The following is a 21,480-nucleotide window of genomic DNA, read 5'->3' on the forward strand; positions in this document are numbered from 1 at the left end:
AGCAGTCCAAGTGTTTACAAAAATCATGTGCACACATGCAAGAGGGAGAGTAGATTGCTGGGGTCTTTGGGAGAGTTTCTCCTGCAAGTTCCAAAGATCCCAGAAGCCCACTGGAATATGATAGGCACCCACTAGCTCCACTTTCTGGAAACAGTTAAAGACTGTTAATAGCTGGATAGATGGGTCTTTACCATGAGCATCCACTTGTTGGGGTTTTAGCTTTGTTTTAAATGCATTTGTTGTTTTTAATTGTTTTTTAATTAACTTTTAGTGTAAATCACCTGGAGACGGGGGCTTAGAAGGCAATTAATAATTTAATTGTGATGGAAGGATTTTCTTTGTTGATTATTTTCAAAATCAAAATGACAAGTAAACCCTCAAAAAGAAAAAAGAAGAAGACGACCCTTCAACTAACTGGCTCAGGGCTGGTACTCAGCAACCATTTTTAGCATTTTGAAACACTATGACTTTGTGCTGGATTGTATTAATTGTTTGATTGACTTGTTTTTCGCCTTATTTATACGCTCTTGAATTTTGGATGCAATTATAGTGATTGTAATGTTTCTTAACTTTTAATGTTACCCCAAGCTACTTTGAGCTCATCGTTGGTTTTTTTTTTTTTTTGAAAGGTTTACTACAAATATTAAACCAAATCAAAATAGGAAACAAACAAACAAACAAACAACAACAACAACAACGCATAAAATATGGTTTGCATTTGACATAACCCCAGAACAAAGAGTGGTTGTTGGAAGCGAGTTGATTCCTCTTTTCGTCAAGGGAGGTAGAGAAGCATTTCGAAGAGACCAACAGCACAATCTAGTATACATTTGCAAACAAAACCACCACCGACAAGGAGGATCGTCTGCTTGCAGCAGGCAGCGACATCTTTACCATTCTGACAGTTCGTCTTTTGGGACATGTTTTATTCATGCTTTCGTGGGCCCCTTGTGCACATGAGGTATTTAGATGTGTCATTGTTAATTAGCATCACACTAGCAAGAGGGGATGCCCTTTTCCCCCCAGCTCCCAAACTCCCCTGCCTCCAGATTCCCACAATCCTAGTTTCACAACAACAAACCTAGCAGAGATTACAAAGCATCGCAGCAGGAGATCTTGTTGAGCAGCCGGATTTGCGATCGGCAAAGTTACCTAGCTAGGATGACACCGGGTAAAGCATTTCAAATGGAAGGGAGGTGCGTTCCATAGAAGAACACAGACATCCAAGAACTGCAGTCTAATCTTGCTGAGGCTCTTGCTTCAAGTAGGAAAAAATAGATATTATAAATTATTTCCCTCCTTGTTTTGAAATAGGGCCACCTAGTTTTGGACAATTGCACCCAGATTTTTAAAAGTTTCCCTGTTCAATTACGTTCAAGGTTAACCTTGCAGGAGCTGAGCATGTTAGATCAGAGCACTTTCACACACAGCTCAGCTTTTCTTTCTTTCTTTCTTTTTTACAATCCAAACACAATAAATAAAGAACCTTTGCTTCACTTAGCAAGCTTACATCTGAAAGCCAGAGACCTTGAGAGAGCTAGAGAGCTGCATAGCTCAGCAGGGATTTGAAACCAAGTCCCTTAGTACAAGTCCACCTGCTCCACTTCTCTGGCTTCAAGTTGAAAGCCTGACTTAAGCTGCAATTTAGAAACCAGTTTGCAGCAAGCTAGGAAGGACTCAAACAAATGGATTCAAATTACAAGAAAGGACATCTTGGCTAAACATAAGGAAGAACTTGCTGATGGTGAGAGCTGTCCAACAGACTCCCTCAGAAGGTAGTGGACTCTCCATCACTGGAAGTTTTTGAGCAGAGGTTGGATGGCCATCTGCCAGGGATTCTTTAGCTGTGATTCCTACATTGCAGGGAACTGAACTGGATGATCCTTGGGGTCCCTTCCAACTTTACCATTCTAAATCCCTGGGGCACAGTTTGGATTCCAGCCTATGCCATTCTCAGAACAGACCCACTGACTCCAATGGAGTTATTGTCATTGTACCATGTGCTTCCTCCCATAAGTAACTTAGATCCAATGATTTCAATGGAACTCCTGTGGGTACGACTTAGCTGGATACCACCCAAAAGAAATTTAACCCCAGTTTCAACCTGATTCAGGTAGAGAAAGAAAGGTATGGCCTGGATCACCACTAAATATACCTGCAGCTTCCCAAGGACAATCACAGAAGCAGAGTTTTCAACACCCATCATTACACTCCAGCCATCGTTGCATTTTCCATATGAATACCTCCCTAGAGACACAGAAGCTGAATGCATAGTGAACTTCATTGAATGTTTGACCCATTCGCAATTATTCATGGATTGAAAAGAAGAAGATGATGATGTCTTGGTTTCAGCACTGCAAGAAAACACAGAGTGTGACTCAAAACGGCGCTGACATCCACAAACGATAAGGACGGCTGGAAATAGCCATACGAGGCTCGACACTGTCAAATGTAGGTTGAGTTAACAGATGTGGGATTACCAGTGCTGACAGCTCTACCATGTCTAGGGTGCCATTTCTCCTTCCAGCCCTTTCAAGTCTCTAAATAAAATAGCCAGGGAGAAATTCTTACCAAAAAATTTTTTTAAAAAAATTGGAAAAGTGAAATCAAATATACATAGCATGAAGAAAGTGGATAGAGAGGAAGTTTTTCTCCCTGTCTCTTAACGCTAGAACTTGTGAGGCCACCCAGGGAAGTTGAATGTTGGAAGATTCAGGGCAGAGAAAATAGAATAATTCTACAGGCTGAGCATAGTTAAACTATGGAACTTGCACTCACAGGAGGCAGTGAAGGCCACCAACTTGGATGGCTCTAAAAGAAGATTAGACAAATTCCTGGGTAAGAGGGCTATCAATGGCTACTAGCCATGATGGCTATGATCTGTCTCCACAGTTGGAGGCAGCAATGCTTCTGAATACCAGTTGATGGGAACCACAGGAAGGGAGAGGGCTCTTGTGTTCCAATCCTGCTTTATGGTTTCCCATAGGCATGTGGTTGGTCACTGTAAGAAGATGCTGGATTAGAGGGGCCAGTGGCCCAGTCCATCAGGTCTCTCCTTATATTATTCTGTTCTTACATTATTAAGCAGGGGTCAGCAAACTTCTTGAGCAGGGGGCTGGTCCACTGTCCCTCAGACCTTGTGGGACGCCGGACTATATTTTGAAGGGGGGGGGGGTGAACAAATTCCTATACTCCACAAATAACCCAGAGATGCAGTTTAAATAAAAACACATATTCTACTCATGTAAAAACACCAGGTAAGCCCCACAAATAACCCAGAGATGCATTTTAAATAAAAGGACACATTCTACTCATGTAAAAATATGCTGATTCCCAGACCGTCCACAGGCCACATCTAGCCCCCAGGACTTCATTTGCCTACCCATGTTATTAAGCCTTGAAGACAGGAAATAAGACCCTAAAACAAACAGACTTCCTCCAACGGGTGCCCTCCTGAGGTTGCTGGGCTATAACCCCATCACCCCTGAACATTGGCCATGCTGGATGGAGATATGGATAAGTAAATCTAACCATTCAATTTCTTTCAGTTTCTTATTTGTCCACTCTTAAGTTCAGTTCTCCACATCAGTTTGCAAAAAAAGAAAAATGTATTTTTCAGTCCTCATGAAAATCCATTCACATTCCAGTGTGAATTTCTCCTGACACACACATTTTTGCAAAAGAATTTCCCCCAATATAATGCCTTTGTGCATGTTATTTTCAGTAATAGGTGCATTTTTATGCAATGCACAAGCTACCCTAGTACTTGTACAGGTGATCCGAATGAAGAACTGCATTGCAAAATTCAGATACGTGCAAATTTTCAAAAGAAAGCTGTGGTTCGGTTCATGCGTCATTTTGAAAAGAGTGAATTAGGTAGATTTGTTTTTAAGTTTGAACTGAATTTGATTTCTCCTCCATCCCTAGATGGAGGCTTATAACATCCGGAGAGCACCAGCTTAGGGAAAGCTGCTCTAACAACTCCAAGGAGCATCGTGAAAAGGCTTCTTTGGTGCCATCTTAGGAGATGCAAGTGAAGGCACTGCCCCCAGCATTCTGAGCCATCGCCACATAACAGTTTAAGTCACATGATCTAACTGGCAGATCTCTGCGCTGTGAAGAAAACACAGAGGGTGTAAATAGAAACTGGGCTGACGTCCACAGACTCTTGAGGACAGCTCAAAATAACCAGGCGCCACTAAATGGTGCCAATGCTAAGTTTCTTAATTTCTGCTTACATTTGACTGCGTCAAATCAGTGTGTTGACAGTCGTGGCTCAGGTCCACCCAGTCAGAGGTCAGGATGAAGCAACATTATGGTAGCCGCACTGCACCCAAGGAAATAAAAGGGGGGTGTTGGTTACCGTAAAAGCAATAAGGAAAACAACTGGGGTTTTCCTCAATAAGTGCCAAATTTTATTGGTGCCTAATGAACTTTGGGAAAGGACACTTTCCTTCTGCAGGGGCTGAGCTAAACAATTCAGATATTAGGGGGGCCTAAGTCGTTTAGGGCTATCGAGAATCACACGAGAACCTTCCATTGGACCTGGAAATGAACTGGCAGCCAGTGCAGCTGTCTTCAAACAGCAAGCCCGACGCTTCTAATATGCCCAGCAATGTCAGATGGTCTCGAACCACATTAACACACACAAACTCTGGTTTGCATTTGCTAACTGCTCTTTAGATGAGCAACTGCAGGTGGGGAAGGAGAGGCAGAGACAACAAGGATATCAAATTGAACAGTTCCCTCTTTCAACCAGGAACAACTAAATAAAGGGCTGCTCCTTTTCTCCATTCTTTTATACTGAACGAGAAAAAGGTTAACACACAAGAATTCATCGTGGACATCCGATAGAAGATAAAAGAAAGTCCTCCTTCACGCAGCGCATAGTTAAGCGGTGGAACTCGCTCCCACAGGAGGCAATGATGAGCATCAACTTGGATGGCTTTAAGAGGAGGATTGGACAAATTCATGGCCATTGATAGCCACTAGTCATGATGGCTATGCTTTGCCTCCACAGTTGGAGGCAGTGATGCTCCTGAGCACCAGTAGCTGGAAACCACAGGAGGGGAGAGTGATCTTGTGCTCCAATCCTGCTTGAAGGTTCCCCACAGGCATCTGGTCAGCCGCTATGAGAGCAGGATGCTGGACCAGATGGGCCATTGGTCTGATTCAGCAGATTCTTCTTACGTTCTTGTTTCTTAACAAGGAAGACCCCGACGAAGCCAAGCAAAAGTGGGGAGTGGGGGAGGAAGCATCCGTTAAGTCAGTGTTTTTCAACCTTTTTTGGGCAAAGGCACACTTGTTTCATGAAAAAAATCACGAGGCACACCACCATTAGAAAATGTTAAAAAAATTAACTCTGTGCCTATATTGACTATATATAAAGTAATTCTCTTGAATTTTTCCATTTTTCCCACGGCACACCAGGCAACATCTCGCGGCACACTAGTGTGCCGCGGAACAGTGGTTGAAAAACACTGCGTTAAGTTACAGTCGCAAACTTTTGGAGAGATAAATCAGCTTGCCTTGGGGGATGCACTGCTGCATTTTCATTATGTGGATCTTAATGTGCTTAAGCAGAAATCCCAGCAAAAACACGGCGACGGAGCATAAACGCAATTGTAAACACTTGGCACATTTGCATTTTTAAGCAGCGTTGCTCGTAATACTTTTTTCTAGCTGATCATACAGCTGCTTGGCAAGACTCCGAGGTGGGACTCTTCTATTCCCAAAGACAAGATAACCATTTTAAAACCAAGAAAGATCTAAGCCAACGTGTTAAGAATGTCTGAGGTGTGTGTGTGTGTATCTCACAGCAGTGCTTGGTGTGCACTCTTTGTAGGCTGGTGCTAACCTGGAAAGCAGACTCTCGAAAGCCAATAGCCCATCTAGTCCATTGTCTTCTTCTCTTAGCGGCTAACTGGATGCCTCAATGAAAAGCCTGAAAGCTGAACCTGAGCACAAGTAAGCCAGCATGGCGTAGTGGTTAGAGTGCCGGTCTAGCACCTGGGAGACCAGGGTTCAAATCCCCACTCAGCCATCAAATTCCCTGGGTGAACTTTCCCCGCCACTGCCTAACATACTTCCAAGGGTTGTTGCGGTGGTTAAATGAGAGGGAGAACCTTGTATGCCACCTTGAGCTCCTTGGAGGAAAGGTGGGCTATAAATATAAATAAATAAAAGAGTAATGAAAGATGACTTCGTGGCAGCTACCAAATCCTGCCAAAAAGCACCAAGAGGTTCGCAGCCTAGGTAGTCAGCATTAAAACTAAGCAAAATAGTAAGAGGGGAGAAAGAGACAATATTTACAACGTGCCATACTGTCAGATGCTAAAGTCAAATATTATAGGACACCAAATACAGAATGATATGTTTGGGGAATGTTTTTGCCAGGCCATCAAGTACCGTTACCCACAATGCCATGGGCAGATTAAGCCATGTGACTGCAAGCTGCTGCCAATCACTATACCATGAGCCAAGTCTGTATCTGCTTTGACCCTCCATCATAATGACAGAAGCTTTGAATGGTGCAAGAGCACACAAAAACCCCAACTCTTTCTAGTTTCTCCAAACCACTCTCACAATACTACTCTTTTTTCATGCCCATTACACTTTCGGCATTACCTGTGTTTGCATTTAACTCTGCAACATGCTAGATGCAGTATTTGCATTTTTATTATTGATTTTATTGTAGAAGAGGGGGGGTTGTATACACACACACACACACACACACACACACACACTTTTATTTATATTTAACGATTGTTTCTGTTTGCCCTTTTATATTATAAAATATTAGCATTTTGAATCTGGCATTTATTTTAGAGTCCATGATATGCAAGGAGAATAACCCTAAAGTAAATTCTCAGTTATGGCTTGTTCACAGCTTAGGTATTCAGCATTAAAACTAAACCAAAGAGTAAAAAAAGGGAGAGAGACGCAATATTCACAAACATTTTCATCAGCAACAGAAATCTCTCTGCTTCCAAATTCACTGGGGGCGTTTTTCAGGAGCAACCTCAAATTGCTATGAAAGTATTCGCTTTAAGCATTAGCCAGAGTGACTTTGCTTGACCTCAATTACGCCATCAGTTCACTGAGTGATTCTATATAACCAGTCTAGGAATCATTGCCCTCTTTTATATTCAACGATATCAGCAAATAGTCAGATCTGATTGGATGTGTACTATTGTGGCAGTGCAACTTTAGTCAGTTTAGGCTGTCCTAACTCCCTGATAGGGTAAAAACCTGCCTACTGTTCATTGAGACACTGCTAGTCATTGACAGAGCTTCTGGGCCTTCATGGAATGTTTAGAAACATTCTAATATATCAAGGAGAATGAAACTGCCGTAAACAGAATGTTAGCAAACAATGTCGCTTCTCTTGGGAAAATTAGAGGTTAGTGCAGCTAAGAAAAGCCACAGACAGGGTCTAGGAATGGGTGCATGCTGTCAAGAGAGCACTGAAGGCTGAGAAACCGATCGGAAGCTGGTAGATCAAAATGCACAAATCTCAGATTTGGCTGATGGAAGGGGACCAGATTAAGCAGTGAGCTGAGTACAGCAGCTTGAAATATAATACTATATGTACGGTTTTATTTACACATATATACAACCTGAGCATAAGTTGGAGGGGCTCACAGCTTTTCTATGAAGATCTTGCTTCTCCACTCATTGCAACTTTGGATCCAGCACAAATCAAGCATGTCTCTGTGTCTCCAGCTTCCAGCCTGCTTCCAGCTCAGCTCACATACAAACTCCCTGGCTATTGCTCCCCTACCTAGCAGCTAGGTGAGTGGGGTGGAGGACCCGGAGGGTGGCATCACTTAGTTGTAGATTTTGCAACCTAGCTCATTCTTTTAGAATGCTGGTGAGGACTCTTCAGTGGCCAGCATTCCAATCCTCGCCGGATACAGGACTCTAAGAATTGGAAGGGATTTGGGGCATCAGCCAGACTGACTATTCAAACCCACAACACTTGAGAGAATTCTGTATTAAAGAAGCATAAGGAAACCTCACACAGGGTCCAGGGGCAGAAGAGAGAGTGTGCTGTTGTGAAAGAAAACAGACAAGGGAGGTTTGGTGGCTCAGGAACTGCGGACCATTCTGTCAGGGAGGGGAAGAGTAAGCTCCACAAAGTGATGAGGAGACCTGAACCAACCAAACTGGTGCAGCTCTCTAACCTATAATAGCAAGTATGGGGAATTCCAGATGTCATTGTACACCAAGTCCCATCAGCCTCACCCATTATGGCCAATGATGGGAGGTGCTGATGGGAGATGTAATCCAACAACATCTGGAGAGTCACAGGTTCCTTGGGAAAAGCTCTCTACCACCTTATACCACACAGTAAGCCTGGATCCTTGTTGATAAACAGAAGCCAAAATGCATCCATAACCATGGTAAATTAAAGACTGCTTATGCCGGAGGGGATGATGCATTGCAGCACTGCACAAAGGATGCTGTTTAAATTCCCATCGCATGACACCTTGAATAACGGAATTGGGTTTGATGAAATTGGAATTACAAGCAGAAAAGCTTGGATTTCTTTATGGCGGTGGAGCGAGCACCAATGAAGCCATCCAAGGCCTGAATTATTGCCAAACCACATCGAGACAGCAAACAAAAGCAGGTGAGATTTATCAGGTACATTATCACGTATTATTTACCCCAAGTGACATTTTAATAGCTCCGGAAAATATGAAAAAAAAAGCTAATGGAGGATTTTCATAAAAAACCCTCACACACATTTTGCCACATGCCGTTCCGAATACATAAATTCATGCTTTGTCAATAGTAATGAGACACAGAGTGCAGAGAACCCGCTGGGCCCGCTTACATATTCCCGGAGAAAAAGGCAGACATGGCTGAGGATTTGTGAATGCTCACCTCCAATCTATTATTCAAATAGTTTCCTTCTTATTTGGCTCTGAAATTAAACATGAACTCACTGTGGACCAGCACATCTTTAATTTAGGATCAGAAGTAGCCTTTGATGCACGCTGGTTAGGCTCATAACATGCCTGCACATCGCTTGATTTCTTATCAGTTGATTGCTCACTAGTTTTCAAAATGTGCCATCCCATTTCTCTGGAAGGCACAGCAGTTTCAGGGGGAAATCAGGTGTTACTATCACAGACAGCCAATGTGGCACAGTAGTTAGAGTGTGGGGCTGGGACAGGCCAGGGTTCAAATCCCCACTCAGCCATGAAAGGTCGCTGGGTGACCTTGGGCCAGTCATTCACTCTCAGCCTAACCTACCACACAGGGTTGTTGTGAAGTGAAAATGGCGGAGGGGATGCCTATGTACACCACCTTTAGGAAAGGTGAGATAAAAATGTAATCAATAAATAAAAGTAGTCTTGAAATGCTTTTAAATGAATTAATTCTATCCAGTCGTCGCTGTGCATTCATTCTGACTGGCTTGTGCAGCGGGGGGCGGCTGTTAGTAGTTTGTTCACCTCACACTTTTCAATGCATTTCCCCATCGCTTTCCAACCCCCCCAAAAAATGCCCATTTCTTTTTAAAAGTTCATTTGTCCCTCTGGAGATGACAGAGAGCTTTAATCGACTTTAAATGCATTACACTACAGTGCCAGGACGTCCTTGGATGCCTCTTGCAGAAGAATGGCAGTCTGAAGCCCTCCTTTGTCTCCCCGCACCAGAAGGCACTCTTGGTTGCGATGAAAGAAATTGGCCTCCAGAAATTCTCCTCTGCATATTTGATCACAAATATCCCCTGAACAGCCAATGATTTGTTAATAGCACTCGACGTTTGGAAATGTCTGATGCGTAGCTGTCAGCATTTGACAGCTGATGGGGCAGTAGTCAACGTTTGAGAGTGTCGACAGCCGACTCGCAATAACATTTCACAAATGTTGTGTTTGAAAGACCAGAACACTTAAAAAAAAAGGATTAAATAACTCCAGAAAGGATAAAGTAGTTATGAGCTGTGGTAGCTATAGGGAACCTGCATGGACAGGGGCGGTATACCTTAAGAATAACAGGTGCTAGAGATAAACAACAGGGGAGTGCATTGATTCCCTGTTTGGAGCTTCCCAGACCTACCTGGACTTTTTTGTGGTTTAATCCAGGAATGGGAAACATGTAGCCCTCCAGATGTTGAACTCCAAACCCATCATTCCTGACCATTGCCCATGCTGGCTGGGGCTAATGGAGTCTAGCAACATCTGGAGAGCTGTTCAGAGAATGGGGTGAGTGTAATGCTTTGTTCCAATTCAGTACAAATGAGCTCCAAATATCTTAAGCCTGAGGTTGTGCTATAAAACAGATCAGAGCTAAATTAATAAAGGCCAGACAGCAAGATGGGAGGGGTCCAGATTCTATGCACAGCCCTTGCTCTGCTGTGGCTTTTGATAAATATGTGAATACAGCACTTATTTTTAAATAGAATGGTGTGGGGTTTTTTTTAAAAAAAAAAAAACCTGGGGATGATGGAAACAGGCAGGCAGAGAGTGTGAACATCTTCCTATTCACAGAGCTAATTTTTCCTTCTCGTCACAAACAACAACCACCGATTATCGAGACCGCGCTTTGGTGACTGCTAAACTTCCTTCGACTGGGAAAGAGATGGATGCATTTTGAACTACTTCTGTGGGTTGCTTAGTGCTTTGTCAGTAAAATTACAGTCATATCTCACGCCATCTGTCCCATTCCCTTCCCGCAGCAGGAGTCGTCTTCAGCTATAAAGTTGCAACGCTGGATTTAAATCTTAAATAGTTAGCATGCAAGGATGCGGGGCTCTAGCGAGAGGAACGTTCTGTTGAAAGGGGGAGAGAGAAGCAGAAAGGCAGGGCATAAAGATGAGCAATAAGACTCACTTTCCATACTTGCTTTTTTTTAAATAAAAAAGCGGGAGGGGGAAGCAAGCAGGCTTTCAAGAATCGCATCCTTCTCTGAAAATTCAAGGGGGAAATGCTACACGAGCAGCTATTCAACTCTGAGCAAGCATTCCCCAATCAGGTGCCCTCCAGCTGTTTTGGATCATAATTCCCATGAGCTCCAGTCAGGTTCAGTTCTCATGTAAAGTGAAGAACCTGCCATACATCCGGAAAATTCCGCACATGTACGGAAATTGGATGCCTAAAATTGTATCCAGGGGATTATTATTATTTTTTGAATTTTAAGAGATGTCGGGAATTTCTGGGATGTATGGCAATCTGGGTTTTTTCGGTTTCTGTGTTTTTTTCTGGTTTTATTAAAAAATAATAATACAGGGGGGGCAGTGGAAGTGATGAGAGGTAACTTTCCTTGGCCGGGGAGGGGGGGAGAGGGAGAGGGAGGGGGAAAGCGACGCAGCCACCACAAGCCTGGCCATTTTTGGATTTTTTTCAGGGAGGTTCCCGGGGGTTTTCGCTGGGGTGTTTTTTTTCCTGTCAGAGCTGGGCAGAGTGTCCATCCAGATGTGCTGGGCAGCAATCGCCCCGCATTGTCACAGTACTGCAATAGGAAAGTTGGTGGGTCTCCTCCATGAGGGGTGGCAGTTATTCATAAAAACCCTGCTAAGTGTGCCTCAACTGCAGTTTGGGGCAGAAAAATATTCCACATTTTCTGTCTTCCTCCTTGAAATACACAGCTTCTGCTGCTGTTTGCGAAGCGTGAATCTCCACCAATTTATATCCAAGCCAGGCTCAGTAGCTGTATGAAATACAAATGCAAGCCAATAAAGTACATGTTCTAATTTTAAAAAACAAAAAAGGCAAAGCCTTGCAAAAAAAAATACCATACAAATATGAAACTAATTTTATCCAACTTCAAAACCAGCTGCAAAGTACGACAACTTCAAAACATATTGGAGCACTATAACTTTTTATAATACACTATAGCAATTGGAGCACTATAATTTTGTTATAATATATCATATGGAAAGGTTGTGTTTAAAAAAAAATGAAGGGGGGAATCAAGTCAGACAATAAATTTAAGTCATGTTCTGCACAATGAACTCCCTCTCTTTCAAAACAAAACAAAACTATATGAACTCCTCAATCATTTTCAGACCGGAGCACTTGGAAGAAATGGGAATGGAGAGTGTGGGGAGCGATTCAATTTCTATGAAACCAAATGTGATTTAATAGCAAACAGCAGGTTGCAGGGGGAAGGCAGATCCCATTGTGTGGGTGAGAGAGGGCTTTAAACTTTAGTTCCTCCCATTGTGTCCTGACTGGCATCCCCCTTTGGTGCCAGTTGGAGCAATCACCCTGGCTGGCACCAATGGGAGCAAGGGGCCATGTCCAATCAGGAGCCACAACATGGGCGAAGAGTGAGAGACTCCCACATACCACGATCCCTATCACATAGAGAAAAAGAGAGTGGTTGAAAGGAAGTCAGCTGGAGTCGAGGGCCTGTGGCCAATGCTTGATTTGACCAATTGTTGCCGCTACCCATTCACACACACACATATTTTTATATAGAGAGAGAGATCTATATATTTGCATCTACACAATGGCAAATCACATGGCAAGCACTGTGTTTGGCCCCAAGGCCCCTGAAGCTTTGCACTGCAGCAGTTTTCTCTGAAGTTATTCTCCTCCATTCATTCAAGTTATCATTCTCTTCCTCAGCTAAACCAAGCAGCACACATCGATTAAATCTATCATCCCTTAAAGGAGTCCAGGCAAGCTGCTTTCAGCTGATTAAACTGTTCCCCAGCTGTTTCCCATTCTGCTCTCAACGTCTAGAATTGTCTCTTTAGTGAAATGATCCGTTTGGCTATAATTAGTTCTGTATTTTGAATTTGTCTCCCACCTGCCCCCCACCCTGCCCCCAAATATACCCAAATCTCAACCTTGGGCTGATTCTCTCCATTAAATAAGTACAATACTTTTGACACGTTGAGTTGCATATGTTTAGGACTCATCTTGTTTCTGTAATTTTAAGTTGTTTACAACTGTTTTTAATATTGTGTTTTAACCTGCCCTGGGACCTTAGGGTGAAGGGTGAGAAACATATTGTAATAATTATAATAGTCTTGACCATTTTGGCTGGGGCTTGTGGGAGTCCATCAAAATCTGAAGGAGCCACAGGTTCCCCCACCACTCTTCCATGAAAACGACTTTTGCATCCAGCTTGTCACATAACACAGCTCTCTGCCAGGGGTGTACCCAGGATCAAAACTGGGGGGGGGGGCAAGCCATGGTCGTTCAGGTTGTGACATTTCAGCATGGAAAGGGCGAATGAAACCAAAATTTTAAGAAAATTATATATCATTATAGCAGTGCTTTATTACGGTAGTTATTACAATTATTGGCTTGGGGGGGAATTAATTTTTATTCTAGTTACATGTCTTATACTGATATCATTTTTGTTGGGTTTGAAGAAAACTTGTTCAAAACTTTCGTTTCAATCCAGTCCTGATTTTCCTTGAAGAAAACCAGTCAGTCTGTCCTCTCCCATTGTACTTCTGAGCCAGGTCTTTACCCTTTGAAGGGTACTGAAAGATCGTTCAACAGTAGCCGTGGTGGACGGGAAAGCACTTAAAATACTGATCAACTAGCGGCGGGCAGCTCAGTTTATATAGTGACGCGGAACTCACTAGACCCCTCTAGAAGATTCCCTCTTCTGTCTGCTAGAGCCCGCTAGAGACCTCTCCCTCCCTTGAATCCCACTGGCTGGCTGACATAGATTCCTCTACCAGTCGCTAGGTGGCTCTAGATACTTCTCGGTTTTTACACCATTTCAGTGTGGTAAACAACTGATTATTCGCCATCACCCTACCTAATTTTGTTTCGTTTCATCACTTTATAACCATTTAAAAAGTTTTGCTTCTGGGGGGGCAGCTGTCCCCCCCTGCCCCTCACTGGGTACGCCCATGCTCTCGGCTCTAGGCTTCTGTCTTTCTAACTAACAGTTGAGGGAGGGAGACCAACCCATTTGCTCTCTCGTTCAAAGCCACTCCCTTTGTTCCTTTAACAAACTGTGTTTAGCGGGCTGTTGTCAGGTTTGCCTGGCTATTCCAGCAATTGAATCTGTGCTGGATCCAGGCATTAGAAGCGTGGCTCAAGCATACAGCCTAACCTCCCCTCCAAAACTTTAAACGATGTTGTTGTATGCTGCTTTGATGTTTTATGAAAGTGGGTGGTATATAAATGTTTTTTAAATAAATCAAACTGTGGCATGATTCGCCCAAAAGGAAGCAGTTTTTTAAGTCCCAATGAAAAAGAGCATTTGGTCCTTCAAGAAAAAAAAGGCAGTCAGCCTTAGAATATAATAAACCCGTGTGTAAATGCCATGGTTTGGTTTCGTTAAAAAAATAAAAGAGGAAACAGATGTTGAGAAACAGATTTCCATTTGGTTGATTTCCAACAGCTTATTTGCTCGAGCCAAGTGAAAAATTCAAAACAAAATGTTTTCCCATTTTAATGTGCGGGGTGGGGTGGGGGTGGGAGGAAAGATTGCTTCTCCTTGTTCCCACCCCAACATTCATGTAACAAAACGAAGCAATAGCAGAATTCTGGTTTTCTGAAAAATGCCACGCAGTCGAAGGTGTCAGTTAAGACAAATGTGAAAATATTACAGAAAATGTTCTACCTGGTGGGTCGCTGCAAATGTTAATGAGAGCTGCGTCTCTGTGTTCTGTCTCTTAAAGATTTGTCAGAGGCATTGGTGGGGGGGCGGGACAGCAGAGCAGAAGAGCTTCTCTGCTACATTTTCACAGGAACAGAGTGGTCCCTCTTAGGACGCTGCTTTTTAGCTGGAAGAAAGTGGGGTCTCGTAAAGGCCAGTCAGGAGTAAAATGGAGTGAGGGTGGAGAAGACAGGTGAATAGCGGGGAGAGCTAGGGGAACATCAGGCAGCCGGATTTCAAACACCAAGGAGCAAAAACCAACAAGAGATCCATGAAACACCTTCCAGGAAACAGGAATGCTTCCCTTCTCAACATCCTTAAATGCAGGGTTAGAAACTCATGGTGCTTCTGATGAAAGTTGGACTCCTGGATAGAGTTAGCCTGACCACTGTAGCCCATGCCTTAGTAACCTCAAGGCTGGATTGCTGCAATGTGTTCTATGTGGGGCTGCCCTGGGGTCTGGTTCAGAAGCTCCAGCAGGTGCAGAAGGAGGCAGCCAGATTTCTGGTGAGGCCATCTAGCCAACAACATGTGGCACCGTTTTGTTAAAGCAGCTACACCATCAGCTGCCTATCTACCACAGAGTCAGGTTCAAGTTCCTTGTGTTAATTGACAAAGCCCTGAACTATTTAGGTCCTGGGTACCCCAGTTATATCCCAGTTTGATTGTGGAGATTATCTTCAGGAGTGTCATTGGTCGTTCTCCATGTTGGCAAGGCTCATTTGACAACAACAAGAAAAGGAACCCTGTGGGACACTCTGCCAACAGAGATTCAAGAGGTCCCTTCCATTTCAGCTTTTGAACACCTGCTGAAAGCTTTTCTGTTCCGTCCAGTTTAAGCAGGCAATTAAGAATACACATTCCTACAAAAGCTAGCTGATTTGTTTTAAAGATCTATATTGTTTTTATTGTATGGTTTTGCGTACAATTGTTGTGAACCACTTTGATATTTACCTTTAGAATTAGTGGTATAGAAATATTTGTATAAATAAAATAAAATAAAAACTTCCATCAGTCCCAGCCAACATGGCCAATGGGCAAGGAATGATGTGAAATGTAGTTCAGCAAGACCTGAAGGGCCACAAGTTTCTTAACTCTGCTCACCCCTTTCTCTGCATCAAATTTCCCATTCTAAGCTCATTGCAGCAAACACCTTTTGCACCTTTCTTGAGAACTGCAGCCCCACACTGTGGGCAAAGCACTCAAAAGGCATCAAAAATATTCATGGGGAGAATTTTGAGTGTGGTTTGGGTTTTGTTTTAAAAGGAGGCATGTTATGCACATCAGCAGACAGCAATGATCTTAGACTTTTAATTAGTGCTGAACTGAAAAGATCTCAGCGGAGAACCTTTAGCTCAATTTGAGGGGCGGTGGTGTAAAAATAGCCCTATGAAACTACAGGTAATTTAGGGGGGGGGAGAGAGATGGATTCAACACAGCCTCAAAGCACATAGCCAGGAGCACCTCAGCCAGACTGTCACAACTGATCACACCCTTCTGAATAACCACGGCAGGCTACACACCAGCACCTGTTTTTAAATAGCTTTGAAACTGAATCGTATACATGGAATCAATACAGGTTCTGAAAAATGAAAAATGAACAATGCCCAACCATTGTAATTGTTTCTCTTTGCTAAATCTTTATCAGTCTGAAGGGAAAGTGTCAACACTAAAGACAGTTTCATTTCCACCATTATTTAAGAGCTACAACATCCTCCAAAAAAGAAGGGTAGCTAGGGTGTGAATAAGGGCACTTTTTAATGATTTGTTGTTGTTGTTGTTGTTGTTGTTGTTGTTGTTGTTGTTGTTTCTTCTTCTTCTTAGCACTACTTCCGTGTCTTAATTTTTTCATGTCCCATTTCATGAAACTGTTTTCTGGCACTGAGGTTAATCTGGATTAAGTGGATATAGATGTCTTGCAGGTTAGACCCAGGAGGGCTGGAAAGCAGGAGGAAGGGGTTCTGCTGCTGCTAGTAAATGTTTTGTATCCTAAAGCAATACAGTGGTACCTGGGTTTGCAACCATTTTGGATTACAACCGTTTTGGATTACAACTACATCAAACCGGGAAGTGCATTCCCTTTTTTGGATTACAACCCATTTTGTTTTTATTACAACCCTTTTTTGGGGGGGGAGGCCCCATTGGTGAAAGCGCACCTTGGGTTACAACCTGTTTTGGTTTACAACCAGACCTCCAGAACGGATTATGGTTGTAAACCAAGGTACCACTGTAGGTACCAAGCTGAAGTAGACAGCTTTCTCAGACATGAATGCCCTTTCCTCTTAACCCATGGGTAGGCAAACTAAGGCCCAGGGGCCGGATACAGCCCAATCACCTTCTAAATCCAGCCCATGGATGGTCCAGGAATCAGCATGTTTTTACATGAGTAGAATGTGTCCTTTTATTTAAAATGCATCTCTGGGTCATTTGTGGGGCATAGGAATTCATATGTGTGTTTTTTTCAAAATATAGTCCAGCCCCCTACAAGGTCTGAGGGAGAGTGGACCAGCCCCCTGCTGAAAAAGTTTGCTGACCCCTGTCTTAACCCATGAGCAGAGTGGGTGGTTATCTTTTGGACACTCTTTGCACATTGCCAGTAGCCCTTACATTACTACTTTGCAATATGTTGGCTGTGGTATGGACAGCAGGTTCAGAGAATTAGCCCGGTAGCCTCAGCTCTGGAAAAGAGAGGTTCCTGGGCAGGATGACTAGGTTCTCCACTTTGCTCCTACATAAAATCTACCAGATTATCCAGGCATCTGGTTGGCCACTGTGAAAACAGGATGCTAGATGGGCTATTGGGCTGATCCAGCAAGCTTCTCTTATGTTCTTATGCCAGATACTGTTGGACTTCAACTCCCACAGTCCGTAGCCTACATGGGCAACGATCAAAGATGATGGGAGTTGTAGTCTGGCGGTACCTGGAAGGCCAAAGGTCCCCTATTCCTGTAGGCACTTAGGACTTCATCCAAGTTCCAAACTAGGCATAGCTATAAGTGCTTGTTCATTCGTGGCAGATTATTTGAGGGAAATGAAAATTGGGAATGGGAAGGAGGAGGAGGAAGCACACGAGCACGTCATCCCATTAATTCACATCTCATGCTGCGTGTGAGTTTGAGGGCCCGGCACTACGTGGCAGATATTTGACAGATAAGCCTATCTAATCACTGAGCACGTTAAAGAAGTTTCATTAGCGTTGCCTAAAAATAAGGAATGCTGTACACCCGTTGAGTGGCACAGAAAGCTAATAATCCATCAGGGTGTAAATGACAGGTGTATCCTAGGTATCTGCTTCAATCCATACCCAACCTCATTAAAATATCAATTTGCAATTCAAAAACGAAGGGGGGAACTCCAACGTCACGGTTCTGCTTATGGAACAGCTTTTGATTCAGTAGAGGCGTCTGCCAACATGAGGGAAAGCAAGGCAATTTTCATCTATTTCCCCTTACCGCTGCAGGATCCCCCCTCAGTGCCTGAAAATCTTGTCAAGGGTCAGAGGACCCTCCAGAACAGCATAATAGAAGGTGGCACAGGTAGGCTTGACGAGAAATGTCTCCCCTTCTCTTACTTGAGCGCAGGAGTGGGGGGACTTGGAACTCTCTGAATGCTGTTGGACTCCAACTCCCATCAGCCCCAGCCAGGACAGCCATAGTTTGCCGTGGTGGGAGTTGCAGTCGAACAACATCAATGCTCATTGCAGATTGATTCTGCATTCCCCAGTGGGTGTGTCCATTCGAAAAGAGATGTAGGCGGTGGTCCCAGCAATGGGAGTGGGCAGATGTTGTGTCTGAGCATGGAACAGGATTGCAATCCCCATTTCCTTCTTCGTTCACCTGGGGTATGCGCAGACCTAATCAAGGGGAGGGATTTTCAAATGCGTATCAAGCAATCACACCTACCCTTTGTGGGAGGCGGGATTCCAGAATCAATCTAGATAGAAAGCAGCCTGTTGAGGAAAAGCATGAACAATTCCAGATTGAGAAAATGTATGGCTATTCTTATTACCCCACCCTTCATCCCAAGGTCCCAGGGCAGGGTTATATTAAAACACAGTATTAAAAACACTTTAAAACAGGGGTCAGCAAACTTTTTCAGCAGGGGGCCAGCCCACTGTCCCTTAGACCTTGTGGAGGACCGGACTATATTTTGAAGAAGAAGAAAAATGAACGAATTCCTATGCCCCACAAATAACCCAGAGATGCGTTTTAAATAAAAGGACACATTCTACTCATGTAAAAGCACATTGATTCCCGGACCGTCCACAGGCCGGATTTAGAAGGCGATTGGGCCGTATCCGGCCCCTGGCCCTTAGTTTGCCTACCCATGCTTTAAAACAACTTACAGCTACAGGCACATAACCACTTGCGTGTGATCAGCACATGTACAGCTGCCATGTGCACTAATTTTGGCACCCGAAGGGGGTGAAGTGGGAGTGGGACGGGACGGACTTGCCCACATCCCCTTGGGAACAGAACCCCTGCGCAAGTGGGGATTCCCCCGTACATTTTTGTGCTACAAACAGGTTAGCCATAGGATGCCACCTTAAACCAAGCCAGAGTCCTGTCTACGCTGGCTGGCAGAGGCAGTCCGGGGTGTCAACTGGGGGACATTCCAGCTCTGAGTGGAGATGCCGTTGGGGATTGAACTTGGGACCATCCTAAATGCAAGTCAGATGCTCTGCCACTGAGCTACACTGCTTCCCCTCTACAGCACGGCTAGCTGACTCAGACATTATTTCTCTGGGGTGGAAACGGTCCACAATATTTTGCTGCCATGGCCAAGTATTGCACGCAGATAAGTGAGCAAGGTTGCCCAGCGTTGCACTCACTCAGCACCCATTTTTTTTCGTGGGACCAGCACATCAGTGCTATCCTGATGCACTGAGATTCACGCCAAGAAATTGGTACTTGCCAAGTCAGAAAGAAATAACTTCCACTAATTAGGAGTGAATATGGGGTGGGGGACCCAGCCAGCTGACAGCACTTTCTTTGCCCTACCAAAAAATTTTAAAAAATCTTTCCGAACACATGATAATATACTGCTGTTGGCAGGCTGGCTGTATTATAATACTTAATTATCACTTCTGACATGATAAATCAAGCACATATTTTTAAAATTTCACATAAGCTAACATGATACTCTGTTTCGCCTCTTTCTTGGCTTGCAAGTGAAAAGGACAGTAGCAAAGTTGAGGCCATTTCAGTATTTAGCTTTATATATACATATATAAATACAAGAATTATAATTGGCCAGGACCCTAATTCTCGATGCCCTACACATCCACACCCTAGGTAAAACACAATTGGCCCTCTAGATGCATCAGGACTAAAACTCCCATCATCCCTGCTTCCCTGGTGGGAGTTTGAGTCCTTCAGATCTGAAGGGCCACGGAACCCTCAACTTTGTATGATGCTGTGGTTTAGAGGCAAGGTTGGCTTGCCCCCACCCCCAAAACAAGATTGGGAGATGTTTATTTAAGAGTAATTCAGCTAATAATCTTTTCTCTCTCCCCAGCACCAACATCCTCCCACTTAAATGTAATTTTGACATCCATTTATTTCCTGACTAGATAATACTAGATTATAAAATTACAAGGTGGTAGCTTAAACGTATTATTTTAAAAGGAAGTATGCCAGCAGAGAAGAAGAAGAAGAAGAAGAAGAAGAAGAAGAAGAAGAAGAAGAAGAAGAAGAAGAAGAAGAAGAAGAAGAAGAAGAAGAAGAAGAAGGAGAAGAATTAAGGGGAATTAAGAATTAAGGGGAAGAACTTTGGGTGGTATTCATGCTTTATTCAAAGCAGACCCATTGAAATTAATGGGCGTGTTAGGTCCATTCATTTCAGCAAATCTACTCCAAGTGAAATTAAGTTGAAAACCACCTTTAGAAATTATAGTGAATATTTTAACACAAGCCTGCCTCTTTATAAACAGATCGCCCAAATCTACACTATTCATTTTGGGGTATGTTCACACTATCAAGGGCCAAAATATTAAGTATTGTTGCATCACACCAACATCCAAATCTCTGAAGGAACAACATGCTAAATCATCATGTTAAGGACTAATCTGTGACACTTCTGGTGTTATAAGGACCTCCCATTAGCCCTAGTCAGCATGATCCAGTTTTGCCAGCTGATTTGAAGATAAAGCACTCTGCCTTACTCTTTAGATATCACTTTCTAAAGAGCATGAAGAGTCCTTCATAGACCAACCAGGAAAGTGGGTCGGATGTGTTGTAATATACAGTTACTGACTCACACTCAAATCTTTAAAAAAATTAAGGAAATTTGGCTATGTCCAATAAATTCTGGATGTATGGCAACCCTATCCCTTTGCTACCTCTCCCTCTTCTCCTGTTTCCTCAAAGACACTGCAGCTGAGTATGGCTCCTAGCTCACGTAGAAAAATCATGTGAATGAAAAATCTCTCCAAAATGGGATTTCTTTTTTTAAAGAATATTTTTATTCATTTTCACACATCAAAAAATAATTACAACATACTTACATTAACAAAGTTCATATACATCACCACAACTTATAACAAAAATTAAAATTAAAATTCCTAGCTTTCCTCACATGTTTTTATGACTTCCTCAAATCCCTCTTTGTTGAATTTCATTGTAATAGATCTTTAGCTTGTTTCAAAATTCATTATCAAACTTTAAAAAATCTTATCAATTAACCTTCTTTTTAACATCTACTATCTTTGTTGCCATAATTTTCCAATTTCATTTTGAACCTAAGCCACAACCAAAATGGGATTTCTGCTGCTTTTGCTAATGCAAGGACTGCATGATTCTTTTGTAAGGAAACCAAGTTCTTTCTTTTTAAGTCTTTTGGAACCTTTTTTTCTTCTTTATCATTCCTGTCAACAGATGAAGACTTGTTTGCTTT

This window comes from Lacerta agilis, chromosome 8 (assembly GCF_009819535.1).
Source record: "Lacerta agilis isolate rLacAgi1 chromosome 8, rLacAgi1.pri, whole genome shotgun sequence".
Taxonomy (NCBI): Eukaryota; Metazoa; Chordata; class Lepidosauria; order Squamata; family Lacertidae; genus Lacerta; species Lacerta agilis.